We start from the raw sequence: 17,920 nt of genomic DNA on the forward strand, positions 1-17,920 counted from the left end.
AACATCCGTAACTGAGACTTGATCCATGGAACCTCTGATTCGTTGCATGAAACTTTAACCACTAAGCCACCGGAATAATTCTGTCCTAGTCTCAATGCCCAATATGCTGGCTGTGTTCACAGATGTCCCAACAAGAGTACCGTATAAGCGCGTGTAAGAGGCACACCTTTTTTCCCAGAAATTGAAGCCAAAAAGGGGGGTGCGCCTCTTACACAAACTTCTTATCTTCCCCTCCCCCTTCGCCGGCCGCAAGTCCAAGGGGAACTGAGTCTGTAACACCTAATTTTGAGTGGTTTGTTTTGGTATTTGGTGTGACGTAATACAAGCAATAATAAGCAGCAGAGGTGGAGTGAGGTAATTGTTGTGATTGTTGACGGCGCGGGAGGAGATGAAAAGGGGGGAGTCGGATTGTGATAGTTATGGCGGACGGGTGTTCCCTTGCTCCCGAGTTTGTATTATTTAAAGTGAAATAAAATATTTGTAAGTGACGTGAAAATAAGAGTGATTAAAAAAAAAACGTTACATTTTGGCGCCGCAACGTGTGGGGCACGACTTCTCGAGAGGATCGAGACCACGGAACGCCTGAGGAACGAGTCGCGTCGTAGAGAGCGGGAATTCAAGATGGCGGGAGTGAAAAAATTTTACGAACTGAAAAAGGTGGATTTACAAAGTTTGTTGAGGGATCGGGGATCGACGACCCAAGGGGCGAAATTTGAGCTGCAGGAACGTTTAAAACGGCTTTTGATAAAAGAAGGGGTAGATATAGAGACACATGAGTTTGAGATGGAGACGCAGGACCAAGGATACAGTGACCAACGGGTGCTACTAAGACAGATGCTAGAAGAACAGAAGAGTCGAAATAGAAAATGGGAAGAAGGACGGGAGAGTCGAGATAGAAAATGGGAAGCAGAACTGGAGAGACGAGATAGCAAACAAGAAGAAAGAGACAAAAAGTTGGAGGAGACAATGGAAAGCATCAGCGAAGGGCTAGCGGCGTTTCGGCGAGAATGTAAGGGGAGAAAGGAAAAACAAGCGGAGGAAGTGCCCGGGATGATGGCGGACGGACAACAATCCACCACAAAGGCAGCTGGGCTAGATGAGGAAGCAGTCCAATGCATCGTGCGTGAGAAAGGCACGGGACCCGACGTCGCAGTGGCATCCGCGGTGCAGTTGAGGGTCCCGACGTTCGATGGGGGGCATACATCGGGACCCCGTGAGGAGCGTGCGTGGAGGACGTCGGGAGGCGCGTTCCAGCCCAGCCAGCAGCACGGATGGGACTCGAGGAAGTCGCAGCAGCGGGAGTGGCAGGCGTCGAGCCAGCAGAGAGAGGGACGACGAGACAAAAACTTTCTCGGCGATGGATACGTTCACCGGCCGGGAGAGAGATCAGCTGATCAGCGGCCTGCACTAAACAATGTAGCGGAGGCGCGCCAACCGGAGCGACAGCACCTTGTCAATTCCATGATGGCGGAAGGAAACAATCACATAACCGAGCTTAGATCAGCAGGAAAAAGTGACTCTGAGAAGATCGTGAGAATATTTAGGATACGTGAAAATAACGTAAGAAAGGACGAAAATCGGGTGGAGAGAAGGAGGAGGAAAGAGAAAAGGAAGAGAGTAAAATTTAAAATAGGGCAATTAGATAAGTGGCGAAGGTGGTTGCACCCTGGAGGGACGGTGGAAGGGTGATATGAAGGAAAATGAGGGTAAATACATGTGAAATGGTTTGATATGGATGATTGCAAAAGTGTTTGTTGATTATTTATTAAGTGCATGGTTGATATTTGTATGCTTGGAATGAATGATGACAGTGATGAGTGAAGTGAGCAAAGAGGGGGAGTGATAAGTAAAGGAGGTGTGACAGATAGAATAGTGAAATGCCGGTGTGTGAGGTGGAGTGAACTGTGTTTGTGTGATGGAAAGGGGGAGGTTCAAGACTGAAGGCGTTGGGGCCACGCCCGTAACCCATAATACTTTGTTTTTGAAGGCTTTGAAAAAGAAAATTGCATGTCATTCCATTTTCTTTTCCAATGGGGCAAATGTAACACCTAATTTTGAGTGGTTTGTTTTGGTATTTGGTGTGACGTAATACAAGCAATAATAAGCAGCAGAGGTGGAGTGAGGTAATTGTTGTGATTGTTGACGGCGCGGGAGGAGATGAAAAGGGGGGAGTCGGATTGTGATAGTTATGGCGGACGGGTGTTCCCTTGCTCCCGAGTTTGTATTATTTAAAGTGAAATAAAATATTTGTAAGTGACGTGAAAATAAGAGTGATTAAAAAAAAACGTTACAAGTCGCCTTGGTTTTCAGCGTGAGTCAGTCATTTGAAACCCTGGGTCAAAATCAAGCAGCAGGTAGGGGAGTTTCTCCCTTAGTGACGTTTTTGTAAAATGCTCCTGTTTGCATTTATTGTAAGCATCGCACCGTCACGTCGGTACCCAAGAGGTGAACTTGGAAAAGATCGCGCTGGGTGATTCGCTCCGGAGCGTGCAATAAATTTACTGCCACGAATGGGCATTCCGCGGCATTTATACTGCGTATAGTAATCGCTTATCAAACGTAGAGAAACGCATATTTTTGAGGGACATATGTGGTTAATAGTCAACATCTGTCTTGCCGAGCAATTTCCATTACGCTGAGCACATGATTTTTCAAAAATTACCTTCAGACGCTTACATGAGGATTTTTGCAACTGAAAATTATATTGGTGTCAAAAGCTGCAGTTTAAAAAATTTGAACGAGTGTGTTAATTGTTGGACTAAATGGTGGATAGAAGCAATCGGAAATACTTATAAGTGAAGAGCGCTGAAGAAGAGGTCGAGAGGAAGGAGTGTATCCGTATTTCAAGCTACGAGGAGCGTATCACCTCCGTATTTTAAGCTACGAGGCTATGAGCCGCTATGAGCGAAGGAGCAAGGGAAACCACATCCGATTTTGCATTTGACGTCGTTGCCTTGAAAGCGAAGCGGCGAGGGCGCAGCAATGTGATATACGTAGTTTACGCGTCCTGAAGTTTCCAGTCCGTCTCGTCTTGTTTAAGTGCGCTTATGCTACGCTTGTTTCTTCCGAAATTGTGCTGTTAGGACTAAGTTGAATATTAGTAGCCTTGTTTTAACTTTAAATCTTTGTGTCAATCAATTCGAGTTCAAAAAACTTAAATGCCGTCAGATATACGTCGCGTTAGGTCTCATTCGTTTTAGAACCTCGTGCGCATCATACAATTGCTGAAAGATATTGAGATATCTTCGAGCTCAGTAGGTGACTCACCTAGTATTTGGCCTCCAAAAACTAGGAGAATTGAACCTGGTAGGCCGAAATAGGTCAGTTGGTGAGATGGGGTAGGGATGAAACACATTTCCATTGTTCCCTGAAATTTTTTTGATACTTTATATTTTCCTATTTTCCTGTGGGGTCTCGGAAAGGAAAACAAACGGCAGAGGCATCAGCTGATGGAGGGCCGAGTAGAGCTCCGTTAAATCTACGACGTGGTTATTATCCCACGGTGCTGAGATTGCCCTGATTGTTGTCCAATCTCTTGGGAAGGTTCATGCTATGTGACTGTCGTGTTTTGACTTAAAATTTTCCACGGCTGCAATTCTATTGCAAAACTCGTGCGAGAGCTTCTAAACAAAATTGTTCGTGAGTAGGACGAGCATGGTAGAGCAACGGCGTATGCGAAGAGAGGATCGGAACTCTTTCTACTCCCTCTTATGCCGCTATTACCGTCGCAGTTATCAAAATTTTCTCTTTCAATTAGCGTTGAAAGAGGAAATTTCGACAACAGTCGAAATACCAGGCATACGTCTGCAACACCGCACAATAGGATAAAAAAATGCCGCAAATTTATTTTCTTTATAGCTTCGATGCTCAAAATAGGGGTGCGCCTCTTACACGTGTGCGCCTGTTACACACGCTTATACGGTAAATTCCTAAATAAAGAGTGATTCATGGGCAAAGTATACTTCGGAGAATATTGGGAAGAATTTGTTGCTGGATCTTTTGCATGATGTCATAATGCAGCGAATATGATAATTTCCCTGGCATAAGGGGCATATAGCTTTTTGAAATTCCCGTTTGTATGAGAGCATTGTGAGGGCAAAATATTGGAAGGCAAGTAGTTCCTGAACTGGCTGCTTTCAGACACCAATGAGCTGTGCGTTAATTTTTTCCGCCACTGTACTATTTCTTCGATAAAAATATTGATAATTGAGTTTTAAAGAACGCACAAAAGAAAAAAAGGAAAGTTTCGAAACACCGGCCATGAGAACAGAAGAACTACTTCTTTAAACCCTCAAGCAACAATGCCACTTGGACAAACATAAGCAGTACCACTGGAACACTCAGCATGTCAGCGATCATTTAGTGAATAATTTATGAAAATCATGTTAAATGCGTAGATTATCACTTATGGCAATAGTAAGTTTTATCAAGATTCAAATTCATCCCAAAGTCCCTTATTGATGCATCAAATTCTTATCTTCAAATTGGGGGGACACCTATCAACATCCCTTTCAAGAGCTATCACGCTAAGACTGTCTCTGTCACTGAGGCAGTGGCAACAGGGTACAGTCCTCGCCTGCCAACCTGAAGGTCACGGGCTTCAGTCCCTCCTGGGTAAGTTTTGCCCATCCAAGGAATGGACATTTGTGAGTGTCCCTCTTTGTTGATTGTTGTATACTCCCCGTTAAAAGGCCTTTGAGCTGAGTACGGGGAGATGAAAATAAATACATAAATATTACACTGATTCCTTACTATCCTATACGCAACTTAGACCTTTCCACGAACAAGATTTATTTTTGTATTCACATTCATTTATGTATTCTTCATTTGTGTTTTTCTACACATCCACCATTTCTTCATCTTAATAATCTGTTTTAGGCATGTAAGCCTACATCAGCAACGAGTTTGATTAATATCTTCACCATGATCCTCTATAATTATCATTTCATCACATTACGGATAGCTTATCATGCACATAAAGGTGCACTTTCTACACATTACCCACTCTAACATCACCATTTTACTATCCTATGTGCACTATTCTATACCTCCACTCTACAAATCTCCCTCTTCAGGCACTGCATATTATGTACTATGTATTCCACAATGGATTTATTATCTGACAGGTTTCATCACTTCAGTGCCATTTTCGTGGGACTCAAAACTCTAAGCAACATTTGGTTCATTGCCATTGTTATCATTATTGTCTTCGTCATTATGACTATCATTAGGCTCAGCATTTTTACATCACCATTTAAAACTTACTACTTCTCTATTTTCTCAAAAATAAATTTGGACGAAGAGGCACATGCTTGAGTACAGCAGAAGAAATAAAAAATAATAGAAAGGCCACAACCTTAGTTACATTTAAACTCAATTCCATTCTAAAACAAAATTTGTTCAGAAGTCATTATCGAATGTCTCATGGAGGAAGAGAGCAATGATTGCATATTGCAATGAATATAGACAGATGAGCTCTTAAAATACTGCCACCAAAATATACATAAATTAGAAAAGTAGAAATGCCAGGCAAGTGCAGTCTTGGGCAAAAAAATGAATGTCACTCAGCAGGACTACTGGGGGCAACACTTTCGAAAGCTCAGCAATCAATTTGGCAATGCTGCAACCCCAAGCTGAGTCTTAGGAAGCCCCACCCCAAACAGCATATTGGCGAGGAAAAAGCTGGCTCAAGGGTCAGAGAAATCAGCCATTCTGAGGGTAAACTCGAAAATGTTGCTTGTGAAAAGGGCAGAGAGAAGAAGGTATCAGCATATCTCTGAAAGAGAGCACATTTGTATGCAGAAGTCAACTAGAACAACTCACTGCCGTTTTTGCACTACGCACGTTTGTCATTTTGAATCTATAAACAAAGACATAAATGAGTTACTTTGGATTGTAGTTTAGAGTAAATTATGCATAAGAGCATCACTTTAATAAAGATTTCTCATTGATTGGGATGTTTGTAAGATGTTAGCAAGGTGGGTAGATTGCAGATGAAAGTGATCTTTCAAATCACCATCTCCAGAATTTATCGCATGGGTTGCGCAAAAAATATCATCCTCCACAAACTTGAGTTGGTCACTGAAACACAAGATCAACTTAGAGGAAGACTACCATTTGTGCGCCAATAGAAAATAATTGAATACTTTCTGGTAAGAATAATTTCCTGCCCTTCAATTAGTTTTCTGATTGGTGATGTGGATGCCAAAGCCACCCTGGGGTCAACCAGTCTCCACCTCCTGAGACCATTATACGAATCACTTCACTCGAACCTTCCACAACAACAGGACGGAGGTGGGGGCAGGACCAAAGAAGCAACCTTACCACCACCACCACCACTACATATACACCAGACTCCCGATTTCCCATCTGCAGTTTATCCCTGTTGCGGCTCATCCATGCATGAGTTTTACACTTCTTTGATATTTTGCACAATTTTTATGAAATAAATTAATCCGACGCAAAAGCACCAGGATGTTAGCATTTTTAATGTGAGGCTACACCGCCCTTTATTATGTACTTCCACTAGAATCCTCTCCGTGAAATGGAACTATGAATTCTCTTTACTTTTTGACAGGGAATGTTTCAAGTTTACTTGGATGTCTGCTCTAGCATGCAGATGACAATTAATGGGGGGGGGGGGGGGGGGAAAACCTCTTGATTAATTTTAGGAGAATCTTCAATGGTTAACCAATCGCACATTAATAACCCCATGATGCAGCAGTTGCATTCCGGGCAACTTGCGTCAGACGCAACTACATGGTGTAGTGCCTGAGGGTGCAGTTTCCGACGTCACGCAGTAGTTTTCAGCATTCGTGCAAACTAAATTTCTGAATCCGTGATCTTGCAGATACAGATGTGCGGTTCGGAAACTAAGTACGTATTACATGGAAAAAGAGTTATACAATCACATTATCGCCGCTAAAAACATCATGTTCAGGAAAAGATAGGTGTGAATGATTCCAGAAAGCAACCTAAGTAATGGACAATACACATAAATAACAATAATTTTTTTATTTACATGAATTATGAAAATTACACGAAATTAAAGTGAAAGCTTGAATTATTTGCGTTTATTCCGATTATTTGTGCGACCTCTTGCCCTTACAGCCCATTTGGATGTATGCTTTAATTAATTCCACCCATTAGAACACGCAAACATAGCAGAGAATCATAGCTTTCACCATTATTCTAGTCAAATGGCATTTATTCTGGTTTGTTGATCAATGATCTACGATTAATTTTAATCATTGCACATATTTTAAGCAATACAAAACCAAGGCATTTGAAATACGAAAGGAAGATGAAAACGCATACTATTTAGCCTCATACTTGTAGTCCATCCATCAAAGTCCATCTCCAGCCCCTCACCATCCAGAGAAATTGCCCTACTGGAATCAGACTCAAGTGGAGAGGTCGCACACTTGTCGTCCTTTCCTCCGAGGCATGCTCTTTGGGATAACTTCTGCCTATCTCTGCACAAAATGGGTTCACTTGCTTTGCCCAGGACAGTACATAAATCCTTACCTAACATGTACACACTTTGCAATGCGTTCAATGAGCATGTATTCCTTTGCAGTGAGTGAGCAAGCCCAACAAAGTTGAGGGGAGAAAAATGCAGACACGCCCCTCACTCAATGTGAGTGAGGTCTCAGTGAGCTGCTCCACAGTCTGACTCCCATGCAATTCTTGTTTCATACTCACCAACCATTGCGCACTGGGAATGATTGATGGGGATAAAAAGACATGCAAACAAGATCCATATTTCCTCACCTGCGAGCATTCGCACCTATGAGCTCTAAGAGCCATCATGACTGAGGATTCAAAGAAACATTTTTGCAACCGAAATTTGAATCACAAGCATGTTATATTTCAGTCAGGTTTAGAAAACATAAATTGCAGGAAGAAATGAAGAATATTGGAGTGTTTCCAGCATGTATGAAACAGTTTCAATCAACAAAGTTTTCCAGAATACGCAATATATACCAGAGCAACTGCTTAAAGCTTGCGAAAAATCCACAGAGGAAAAATCATTCGCCTTGACCGGGATTCGAACCCGGATCCCTCGATTTCCGGCCGAGTGCTTTAGCCAGTTAAGCTACCGAGGCGTCATTCTCCCCTGTGGAAATTTGTGGACTATACCGGACAAGGTGGTATGGACTGCTGAGCATATGATGCGACTAGCAGTCCAGGTCGTGCGCATGGCGCCACAGCCGGAGAGCAAAGCCCGAACTTTGAACACTAGAGGTGTTCGCTCTGGACTTATGAAAGTATACCGGGACTAGCCACGGTGATAACTTTTTACGGAGTCACCCGCAATGCACCTAAAGCTTGTGCTCAAATCATATGCAGGAAAAGGTATTCACTAGTGATGGGTCGGTTCGATTCCTCGATTCTCAACCAAGAACCGGAATCGAAAACGAGTACTTGCCAAGGTGAAAAATCGATTCCGATTCCAGTAGTACTTCAGACAATAAAATATACGACCGCCTTTCCAACAGTCATTTGAATTTTTGCGCCACGTAATCGTAATGACAAAATACATATCTTCTAGGGATGTGCGAGTACTCGAAAATTCAAGTCGATCGAGTAGTTGGTACTCGACTCGAGCGTTTCGAGTAGCATTACGAATGTCGAGTCGAGTAGTTAAGGTTACAGAGCTTTCGAGGCTAGTAGGTCCAGCAATCTGCCGACAGGAAGCGCTATCATGAAACTCATGTAATAATGCAGTTTTTAAAGCCGATAAGTCATTCTAATGCCTTGGCCAGGTAGTTTCAGCTTGCCGAATTACACTACAGTTGTCGACATGGGCGCCGAATACCTTTACGCCAGCCGCGGCGGCCGATCGTCATCCTACCCGGCGCACACTGGTCCGAAATCGAAAAAAGCTGAAATGAAGTCCAAAATGACCTTTTTGGGGATAGAGACTTGAAACTTAGCGTAAATAATCATAAATCATTGCCAGATATAGATTTATATGCCATTTTACATACATACGAACCTTTAGTGAGATACAGAGGCCCAAACATGACCAGTTTTTCAATGCCACGCGAGATATAGTTTTTCCTCAAAAAATCTTTGAATTTATCCTAGTGGTTTTGCGTCGGTATGAGATTTATGGAATAAAAAACGCAATATTCCTTTGATCTGGTGCTTTGCCTATACTTTCAATGACTTTTGAAGATTTTGGCTCTCATCTGTCTGGTTTTACAACACAAAATGGCCGACCCGTTTTTCACGTGAAATTTGACATAAAGTAGACATTCTCTTTCGTTTACGAAAAATATAAGTCGGAAAATTTGAACAACAATATAAAGTAGAGATTTCTAAAGAGTACTACTTAGAAATCTTGGAAAAAAGTTCGCGACGAAGGAAATAAGAGCGATTTTTCAATTGCGAGTCAAGGCTGACCTAGACGCCGCGGACCTCTGAGGCTCAGTAACTGAGGCTGATTTTTCTAGTTTTTTAAAACATTAGTCTTGAAAATCATCATTAAAAGCATGGATAATCGTCTTCATTGACTTAAAACACTAAACTGAAGATGTTAAAAAGGATTATGTAAAGAACGACTAGTACATTTAGCGCATTACTCGAGTGAAAATACTAAGGATTGGATATTTTTCGGAACTATCGCACGCATAAGAAATATGCCTCTGGTATTGAAGTAAAGTGAAGAGATTATGTCAGCATGCTTACCCCTATGAAAAAATTGTATAAAACCGTATAAAAATTTTATACAACTTATACAGGTTGTATACAATTTGTATACAAAATATACAAATTGTATAAACTGTATTAATTCACATGCTGTATACAGCATTTACAATTTGTACACAATGTATACAATTTGTGTATAGTATATACAATTTGTATAACAGTAATTCAAAGTAGGTGCCAAAAACTTAAGTTCAAAAATCAACTGAGTAGGGGACCAAAATAATGTTCCACACTCAAAGAGTTCAATTGCTTCTAAAGATCATGAATCGCGTTTTAAACAAGATTCTTGGAGATCCATCAATGTTAGCCATTCAATGCCACTTAAAATTTTTCAACTGAGGCGTCAAAAACCTAAGTCCGAAAATGAACTGGGTTATGGCCCCAAACAAAATGTTCCACAATCAAGAGTTCAATTGCTTCTATAGATCATAAATCGTCTTTTAAACAAGATTCTTGGAGATGCATCATCACTAGTCATTCAATGCCACTTGGAAATTTTTCAACCGAGGCGTCAAAACTTCCGAGGATTTTCAGGGCAGCCAGAGAATGGCCGGCTCCCGTCCTTGCCATCCGTCCCCACTCTGTCCAATCTCGGACGACCAGCGGGCGTCCATTTCTCCATAGTGTCCCCGTGTCCCGTTTGTACGAAGCGGTACGAAGGTTTTAAACAGTACACTGTCAAATTCATATGCAGCGATAAAATTGTATCACATACGCCCAAATTTCCTAAAAACTTTGATTTAATATATGACACAGTAGTCATTTCGTATCTGGATACTCTGGATAAAAAAATTCATATCCGGTGTGGGACTATTTTCTTTTGCGGATGGGGCCATAGCCACCGAGAAAGAGAGCCCGCGGAAGGATCGCCCAGGATCGCCGTTGGAGATTACGTGGTTCACGTTATGTTTCACCATATTCCATGGATTTTTGTGGTTAATTTGGTGAAAATTAGAGTTTTTGTGAATAGTGAAGTTTCCGTTATTCTTTAATTTCATTCGGTGGGCTTCAGAAACTTGTTTGTGAGGCATTTTTGTTAAATATGCCTTTCTCGTGTGTGGTGCCGGTATGCGAAGGAAACTCCTGCAGGACTAGACCCAAAGTTCAAGTTTTTAGCTTTCCTATAGATCTTCATGGATTGAAGAAGAAGTGTATTTGGGCGATAAGAAGAGACAATTTCACCCCTACGAAAAACATTAAGGCATGTACCCTTTCTCCCTGAAATTCTTTGGACGTAATTTCTAGTTAAAAGTGGCTTCATGATGTTGATGTACAGGACAAAGTGGTGTTTTAAAATATTGTAGCAGCAATTCATTTGGAAATTCTTGCATTTTAGTTGTGTTCGTTGTATTCTGTCGTTCGGATCTGTCGTGCAACAATTGCTCTATGAAAAATGTTCTTAATTATAATATATGTATTACTAGTATATTTTATAACTTTCATTTATAAATATATAATGTATTAATATTTTTACTTAAAATCTTTTCTTTTTTAAGAAGAAGAAAAATCCAAAGAAAAGTTTCTAAAATGTTTACGGCCTAAAATGGACAGGTTTCCTAATTTTGAAACCTTAAGAATGTTAAACACGAGTCTAATAAGACTTTAGTTTCCTGTCTTATTTAATCTGCTTGTTACCTACAAGAGACGATCTCTTGCTACAATGAAATTTTTATATACTTCATTACAGTGCAACCTCGATATAACGACACCCCACGGTGCACTAATAAACACTCGCTATAGCGAATTGTCGCTTTACCGGAGGTGGAGCAAATAATAGCCAATATACCTGTTGCGAACAGATATACAGGAACAGGAGTGGTGCGGCGACAGATAAACATCTATCCGATAAACATAAGCATAAATCCAGATGAAAGGCGATGTATTTTTTTGCATCACTAAATTTCCTTTCTCAAACAATGACTAACTATTCAAACAATTTATAAGCGCCGCACTGAATAAAAATCATGGAAAGCATTGTTTCGTCAAACATTATGCCAATGCACAACCGACGAAGCCATTTTTCTATGCACTTAATCAGTTCATTTACGAGATCATTCTATTATTTTGGTATTTTCCTCTGAAAATTCAAAAATTAACTGATAAAACAGTATCGCGGTTATTTAATGCCTCAAATGTTTCCATTGGTGTATGTTTATTGTTTCTGTACGTTAAGCGGCAGTGACGTGAAATAACGCATTAAATTTGTCACTACGGGCAAAAACGGTGGAAGGTTGTATAACTTTCCCGGCGTGGAAGACTTTTTCTATCAGATAATGTAATATCTTCATCAATTTTTTCATTCTTTTTTTAATTGTGAAGAGCGAATAGGAAGATAAATAAATTTCGACACTCTCATATTGCTCCTTTATTTTTATTTTCTCGCTTAGACGTGTTTAGTATTTTTTTGGCCATGGTGACTGCCATCAAAATCTTTCTATTCACGCAACTCACGGACGTGCGGGTATGCTGCCGACTGCTTTCTGCCGCCCGAGGAATAAAAGAAGATGATGCATTCGCGAATGCTAATGCCACAATATTTTCACCAAAATTAACTACTTATTTATCGAACGACAGTTTACCACATAAATTTGAGACTGAGCACTCGATTAACTTCATTTCCAACAGATCGCTAGCAATTACAGAGATTAAGGAGTCTTGATGAAAGTCTTCCGGCGGTGAAACCCTCGCTATGGCGAGAGCCAACACCAAAAGGGTCTCGTAAAAACGAAATTTTTAACACGCTCATTATAGGGTCAATTGACGGTGCATCGGCTCTCTCGTTATAGCGGGAGTGTCGCTATAGCCCGTACTCGCTTTACCGAGGTTTCACTGTACTACAGTAGCAGTGCAGGAGAGCATGTCAGTCCCTGAAAAAGATGTGGAGGTGGCTATCAGAAACTCACTAAGGCACGCCAAGTGACTGCAACAACACGGTTGCAGGGGGAGAAGAAAATTAAGTACATAATACGTATGTACTTTCTTGTGTTGTATTATTTTACCAAAGAAGCCCAATAAATATTGTGTATGGAATTGATGCCTAATTTATTTAAATTCTTGTCTGGACCTATTATTTAGATACTAGTATCGAACGAAATTCAGTCCTAACCTAAACGTGTCTTGAAGGTGCCCGGAGCGGACACTTTCAGGAGGTCTGTGGGCATCCTTTTTTTACTGACATGCGGACTTGCGGCGAACATCCTCTGGCATGAATTCGGGCGGTCTACGGATGTCCGTAGGCCACTTGGCGGGCAGTCACCGGACGTCCTAAAGGTGTCCGTGTGCTGTGTGGGAAGTACCTTGTAGACGTTTATTTTTTTATGAGTAAATGATGTTTTACTTTGAATTAATTACATGCTATTCTTAATTTCTACTGTTTAACTTGAGTATCCCCTATGTATCATTTAAACATCTGGTATTGAATTGTTGATTAGTTTTCAGTTTAACAATGTGTAAAGGATTATAATGTTATCTTTTGGAGAGCATTCACTCCATTTTCATTTATGCCTTTGTATGCATGTGGGTTCCTAGAGGGAGTGTGGTAAGGGAAATGGTCTGTTGGTATAATTTTTATGAGTGTTTCTTTAGGACCTGAGATGAAATGAGGAAGAAAATGGGTAGTATTACTCCACCTATTTTGGATGAGGTATTCCTATGTCTTCTTTCATACAGTCCGTATACAATTCTTATGCAGCCCATGTTTAATTCTTATACAGCCTGTATGTAATTTGTATAAAAATGTATATTTTTATACAAATTACATAATATACATTAAAATGTATATTTTTATACAAATTGTATACACTCATTTTTGTATATAACTTGTATACAGACTGTATAAAATCTGTATAGAGATTTTATACAATCTGTATAGAGACTGTATACAACTTGTATAAAATTCTATACAGAATGTATACAAAAATTTTATACAATTTTATACAGGTTTTATACAATTTTTTCATAGGGTAGGTCTTCTTTCATACAGTCCATATGCAATTCTTATTCAGCCCGTATACAATTGTATACGGCCCATATACAATTCTTATACAGCCTGTATAAGAATTGTATATATACACTCATTTTTGTATATAACTTGTATACAGACTGTATAAAATCTGTATAGAGATTTTATACAATCTGTATAGAGACTGTATACAACTTGTATATTATTCTATACAGAATGTATACAAAATTTTTATACAATTTTATACAGGTTTTATACAATTTTTTCATAGGGGTAAGAGAGAGAAAAATGAACTGTTTCCGTGAAAGGCAACAACCGATACCCTTTTTCCTTTTCCACCTTCGCCGAGGTGAGTCGCGCGGAAGGGGGAGTTTTCACACCACAAGGCTCTTTTAGCCTTTTTTATTACTGCGTCCGTACGATGTGATATTCATTTGTAGCGTTTAGTTTCTTTCTTGAACTTAACACGTTGCGGACCGGCCACGGAGATCTCCGTGTTTTGCGTGCCGAACGCTGAGGACCGGCCACGGAGATTTCCGTGTTTTCACATGTGATAGTAAAACTTACTCTGCTTCTTTTAATATTTGTTACTTATGTTCGCATTTGCTTCTGGTGTATTTCAGAATGTGCTTTCATTGATTTAGATTAGTTTTATACCATTCAAATTATAAATTTATTAATATTTTTTTGATGAACGTAATCCACTTTTAGAGTTAACTAATGCCATAGGATCAGAATGTCACTAAGCCGTAACGTGTGAAAAAAAACTCGATCAAACATTCATTTTTCTATAACAGCAACTCTTTAAATTCTACAATGTTCTGAAATTACGAAAATTACGAATACATTATAATGAATGGCGCAAAGTGAATAATGTATATTTCACCTCTGGGTGCATTCGGCTGTCTTTCACACGCTCCATGGTCTGGATTCTCACAAGACATCCTATCTCCAGCGCTCAACGTAAACACATCAATGGGTCTCGAGGGCCAAGGACTATGATGGTCATTTCAGCGGGACCCTATCTTTCGGTCCTTGATAGAAAAGGACCAGATGGCCACAACGCTTATCTTTGTTAGTCTCTAATGTTTCCCTTTGCTAAGAATGCATATTAGTCTCCTTTGGGACGTTCTTGTGTTCTTTACTCTCTTCGTTAGAGATCTGAAGTCACGTAGTTTAGTGAGGAATCATTTCCTTGGATGAAAGTTGGTGTACGTTTACCCTATGAAAGTGCACGCATACGTAGCCTTCGTAAATTTCATTAATTTCCTGCAATAATTCCTGCGTATCTTGTCAACCGAAAAATTTCTCCAAAAACAATACGACCTTATATATAGTAATGGCGTCAACTAGTGGTGGTGCTTGCGGAATGACGGAGAAGGATATATACGAAGAACTTTGTGTGGATGCATTATCAGACGTGCCAGATGATTGTGTAGACGAGTGTGAGAGCTCAGATAGTGAAATTGGTTTTGATATTGGTGGAAGACTACATAAAAGAAAAGCTGCACAGTTAGTTTACACTGATGATAGTGACTCGGATGCAAGTGATAGCGATGGTAGCTTAGTGAAAGACACCTCGGTGACATGGAATAAAATTGACCTTCCAAGAAGTTTGGAAGATTTTCAGGGAGTGGCAGGAATCATCAATGCTCCTGATAATTGTGAATGTGTTTTAGAAGTGGCAAAAATGTTTTTTGGGGATGATCTTCTCGAAATGATGTGTAATGAGACCAATTTGTATCGAATGCAGAACGAAGGCAGATACAAGTCCTCGCAGAAAACTGGGAAGTGGAAAAATGTAACTGTGGGAGAGATGAAAGTTTTTTTAGCTATTATAATTTTGATGGGAAAAGTCAGGAAAGATTCAATCAAGGAATATTGGAGCACTGACGAATTTATCAATACACCGATTTTTAGTCATTTGCTCAGCAGGAACAGATTTGAACAAATTTGGAATTCTTGGCATTTCAGTGATAACGAATCAAATTCTGAATCTTCCGATAGGCTACATAAAATTAGACCAATTCTATCATATTTCTTAGAAAATTTTAAAACTGTGTATATGCCTAAACGTGATCTCTCTCTAGACGAAGGAGTAATACCTTGGAGGGGAAGATTGAGATTTAGAACATACAATCCAGGGAAATTGGTGAAGTACGGATTATTGGTGCGAATGGTGTGTGAGAGTGAAAGTGGTTATATTTGCAACATAGAAATATACACAGCCGAAGGAAAAAAATTAGAGGAAACCATATCGACACTTTTAGATCCGTATTTACACCGTTGGCATCATGTGTTCCAAGATAATTATTACAATAGCGTAGAAATAGCTGAAAATCTTCTAGTGAAAAAAACTCGAGTTTGTGGAACCATTCGTGCCAACAGGGGGCTTCCCACTGAATTTAGGCATGAAATAAAAACTATGAAGAAAGGTGACTACACATTCTGTAGACGGGGGGAAGTTCTGCTGCTTGCGTGGAAGGACAAGAGGGAGGTGAGGATGATTTCCACAATCCATAACTCGAGTATGGGCGAAGGAAAGCGAAACAGATGGACGGGGCATATACAGAAAAAACCGATTTGTATTTTGGAGTACAATAAGTACATGGGAGGTGTAGATAAAGCTGATATGTACTTGGCTTACTTTTCAGTACTTAGAAAAACTATGAAGTGGACAAAAAAAGTGGTGTTGTGGTTGATCAACTGTGCCCTATTTAATTCTTTTGTGGTATACAAAACATTGAACACATCTACCCGTTTGACCTTCAAAAAATTTGTTTTGGAAGTAGCCAAGGGCTGGGCTAAATGTGAGGAGGGAAGAAGTGCATCTTCCAGCGATGATGACACAGAGGGCGATATAGGAAGGCCGACTCAGCGAGCGCCTAGGCAGGATAACCCAGCAAGGCTAGCTGGGGGAATGATGAAACACACTCTAGAGAAGATAGTGGGGCATGGGAAGAAGAAATATCCATCGCGGATGTGTCGAGTTTGTTCTGCTAATATACTTAGGAAGGAAACTCGGTATATCTGTGGATTCTGCAAGGTTCCCCTGCACAAAGGAGCATGTTTCACCAAATACCATACAAAAACTAAGTACTAACACCTCTGGTAAGTAAAATGCTTCAAATTTTATTAAAATACGTTAAAAAGTAAAGATTTTATGAGTGTTTTCGTGAATCAGTGTCATTTAGGTTAAAGTTCCTTTAAATGCCCGGTCCTACCCGATGAGATTGGAATTAAATACCCGGTCCGCAACGTGTTAAAAAAAGCAAGAGATTTTAAGGTTGATTAAATGACGTGAGAAGTATAGAATTTTTTTTGGCTCTACAAAACTAAAGTTTAGCTCTATAGTTTGTTTGCTTCGTCCACTTGAATTCCATGAAGATTCAAGATCCAAAAAAATCGTTGATATAATTTTTAATAAAAATTCCAAAGTCTCCATAATCTTGCAATTTTGGTAGGAAAGTACTTGCCCAATCACACAAGTGTGTAGCAAAAGGCAATTTTCTACAGGCAGTAATACTGTAACATGGAGACGTCAAAATCTGCTGGCTGAGCATGTAGAATAATTGGTTTTTCTGCTTGAGAATTTGATTACATGGTTCATATATGTAGTATGTAATCTTTATTATAGCTATGAAAATTTCTGTACTCAGGGCTCTCCCTTGTAGTTTGGATACATATATATGGTCGACATATTATGAGTGCCAATACACCCATGTCTCGTATAGCGCAATTTCGATTAGCGCAAATTCGTTCCTCGGGGAAACATTGCTACGCAGTGTAGCCTAATCAAAAATCTTAAACGCTCTCGTGATAAAACGTGAACTTGCGCTAAGTACACACGAAATTTCTATCATTTTACGCATATTAATATTATTGCTTGCCTCAAATCTTCTTTTTTGTTCATACATTAATCGAAATTCATTGCTGTGCAATTGCCAAAAGTATTACTCGTCATTGGGTCCAGATAGCCGGCCTACCGAAGATTTATCTCGTCTCCTTAACAGAATGATAATAAATAATTTAGATCGTTAATTAAGCGTGGGGCTAGTGGAAATGAGTTTTTTTTCAGCAATACGGTTTGAGACGTAGTTTTGCCGTCGTAGGTTACCGGACGATTGACTTCCAGGTAGTGTCTACGCTGAAGCCTTCAAGGTCATCGGTATTCATGGGGGAGAAATGGAGCGGTGGCCGAGTTGCGCATGAATAGCATCGACACATAAAAGGGTCCGCTAT

The 17,920-nt window shown here is 40.0% G+C and overlaps 1 protein-coding gene across 1 annotated transcript in view; it reads right to left on the bottom strand.

The window, feature by feature from the left end:
• The window catches only part of LOC124160077 (coatomer subunit gamma), a 75,715-nt gene that overhangs the window by 13,841 nt on the left and 43,954 nt on the right, over nucleotides 1–17,920 (bottom strand). The window lies entirely within an intron of this gene.

Source organism: Ischnura elegans, chromosome 6, assembly GCF_921293095.1.
Source record: "Ischnura elegans chromosome 6, ioIscEleg1.1, whole genome shotgun sequence".
NCBI classification, from domain to species: domain Eukaryota; kingdom Metazoa; phylum Arthropoda; class Insecta; order Odonata; family Coenagrionidae; genus Ischnura; species Ischnura elegans.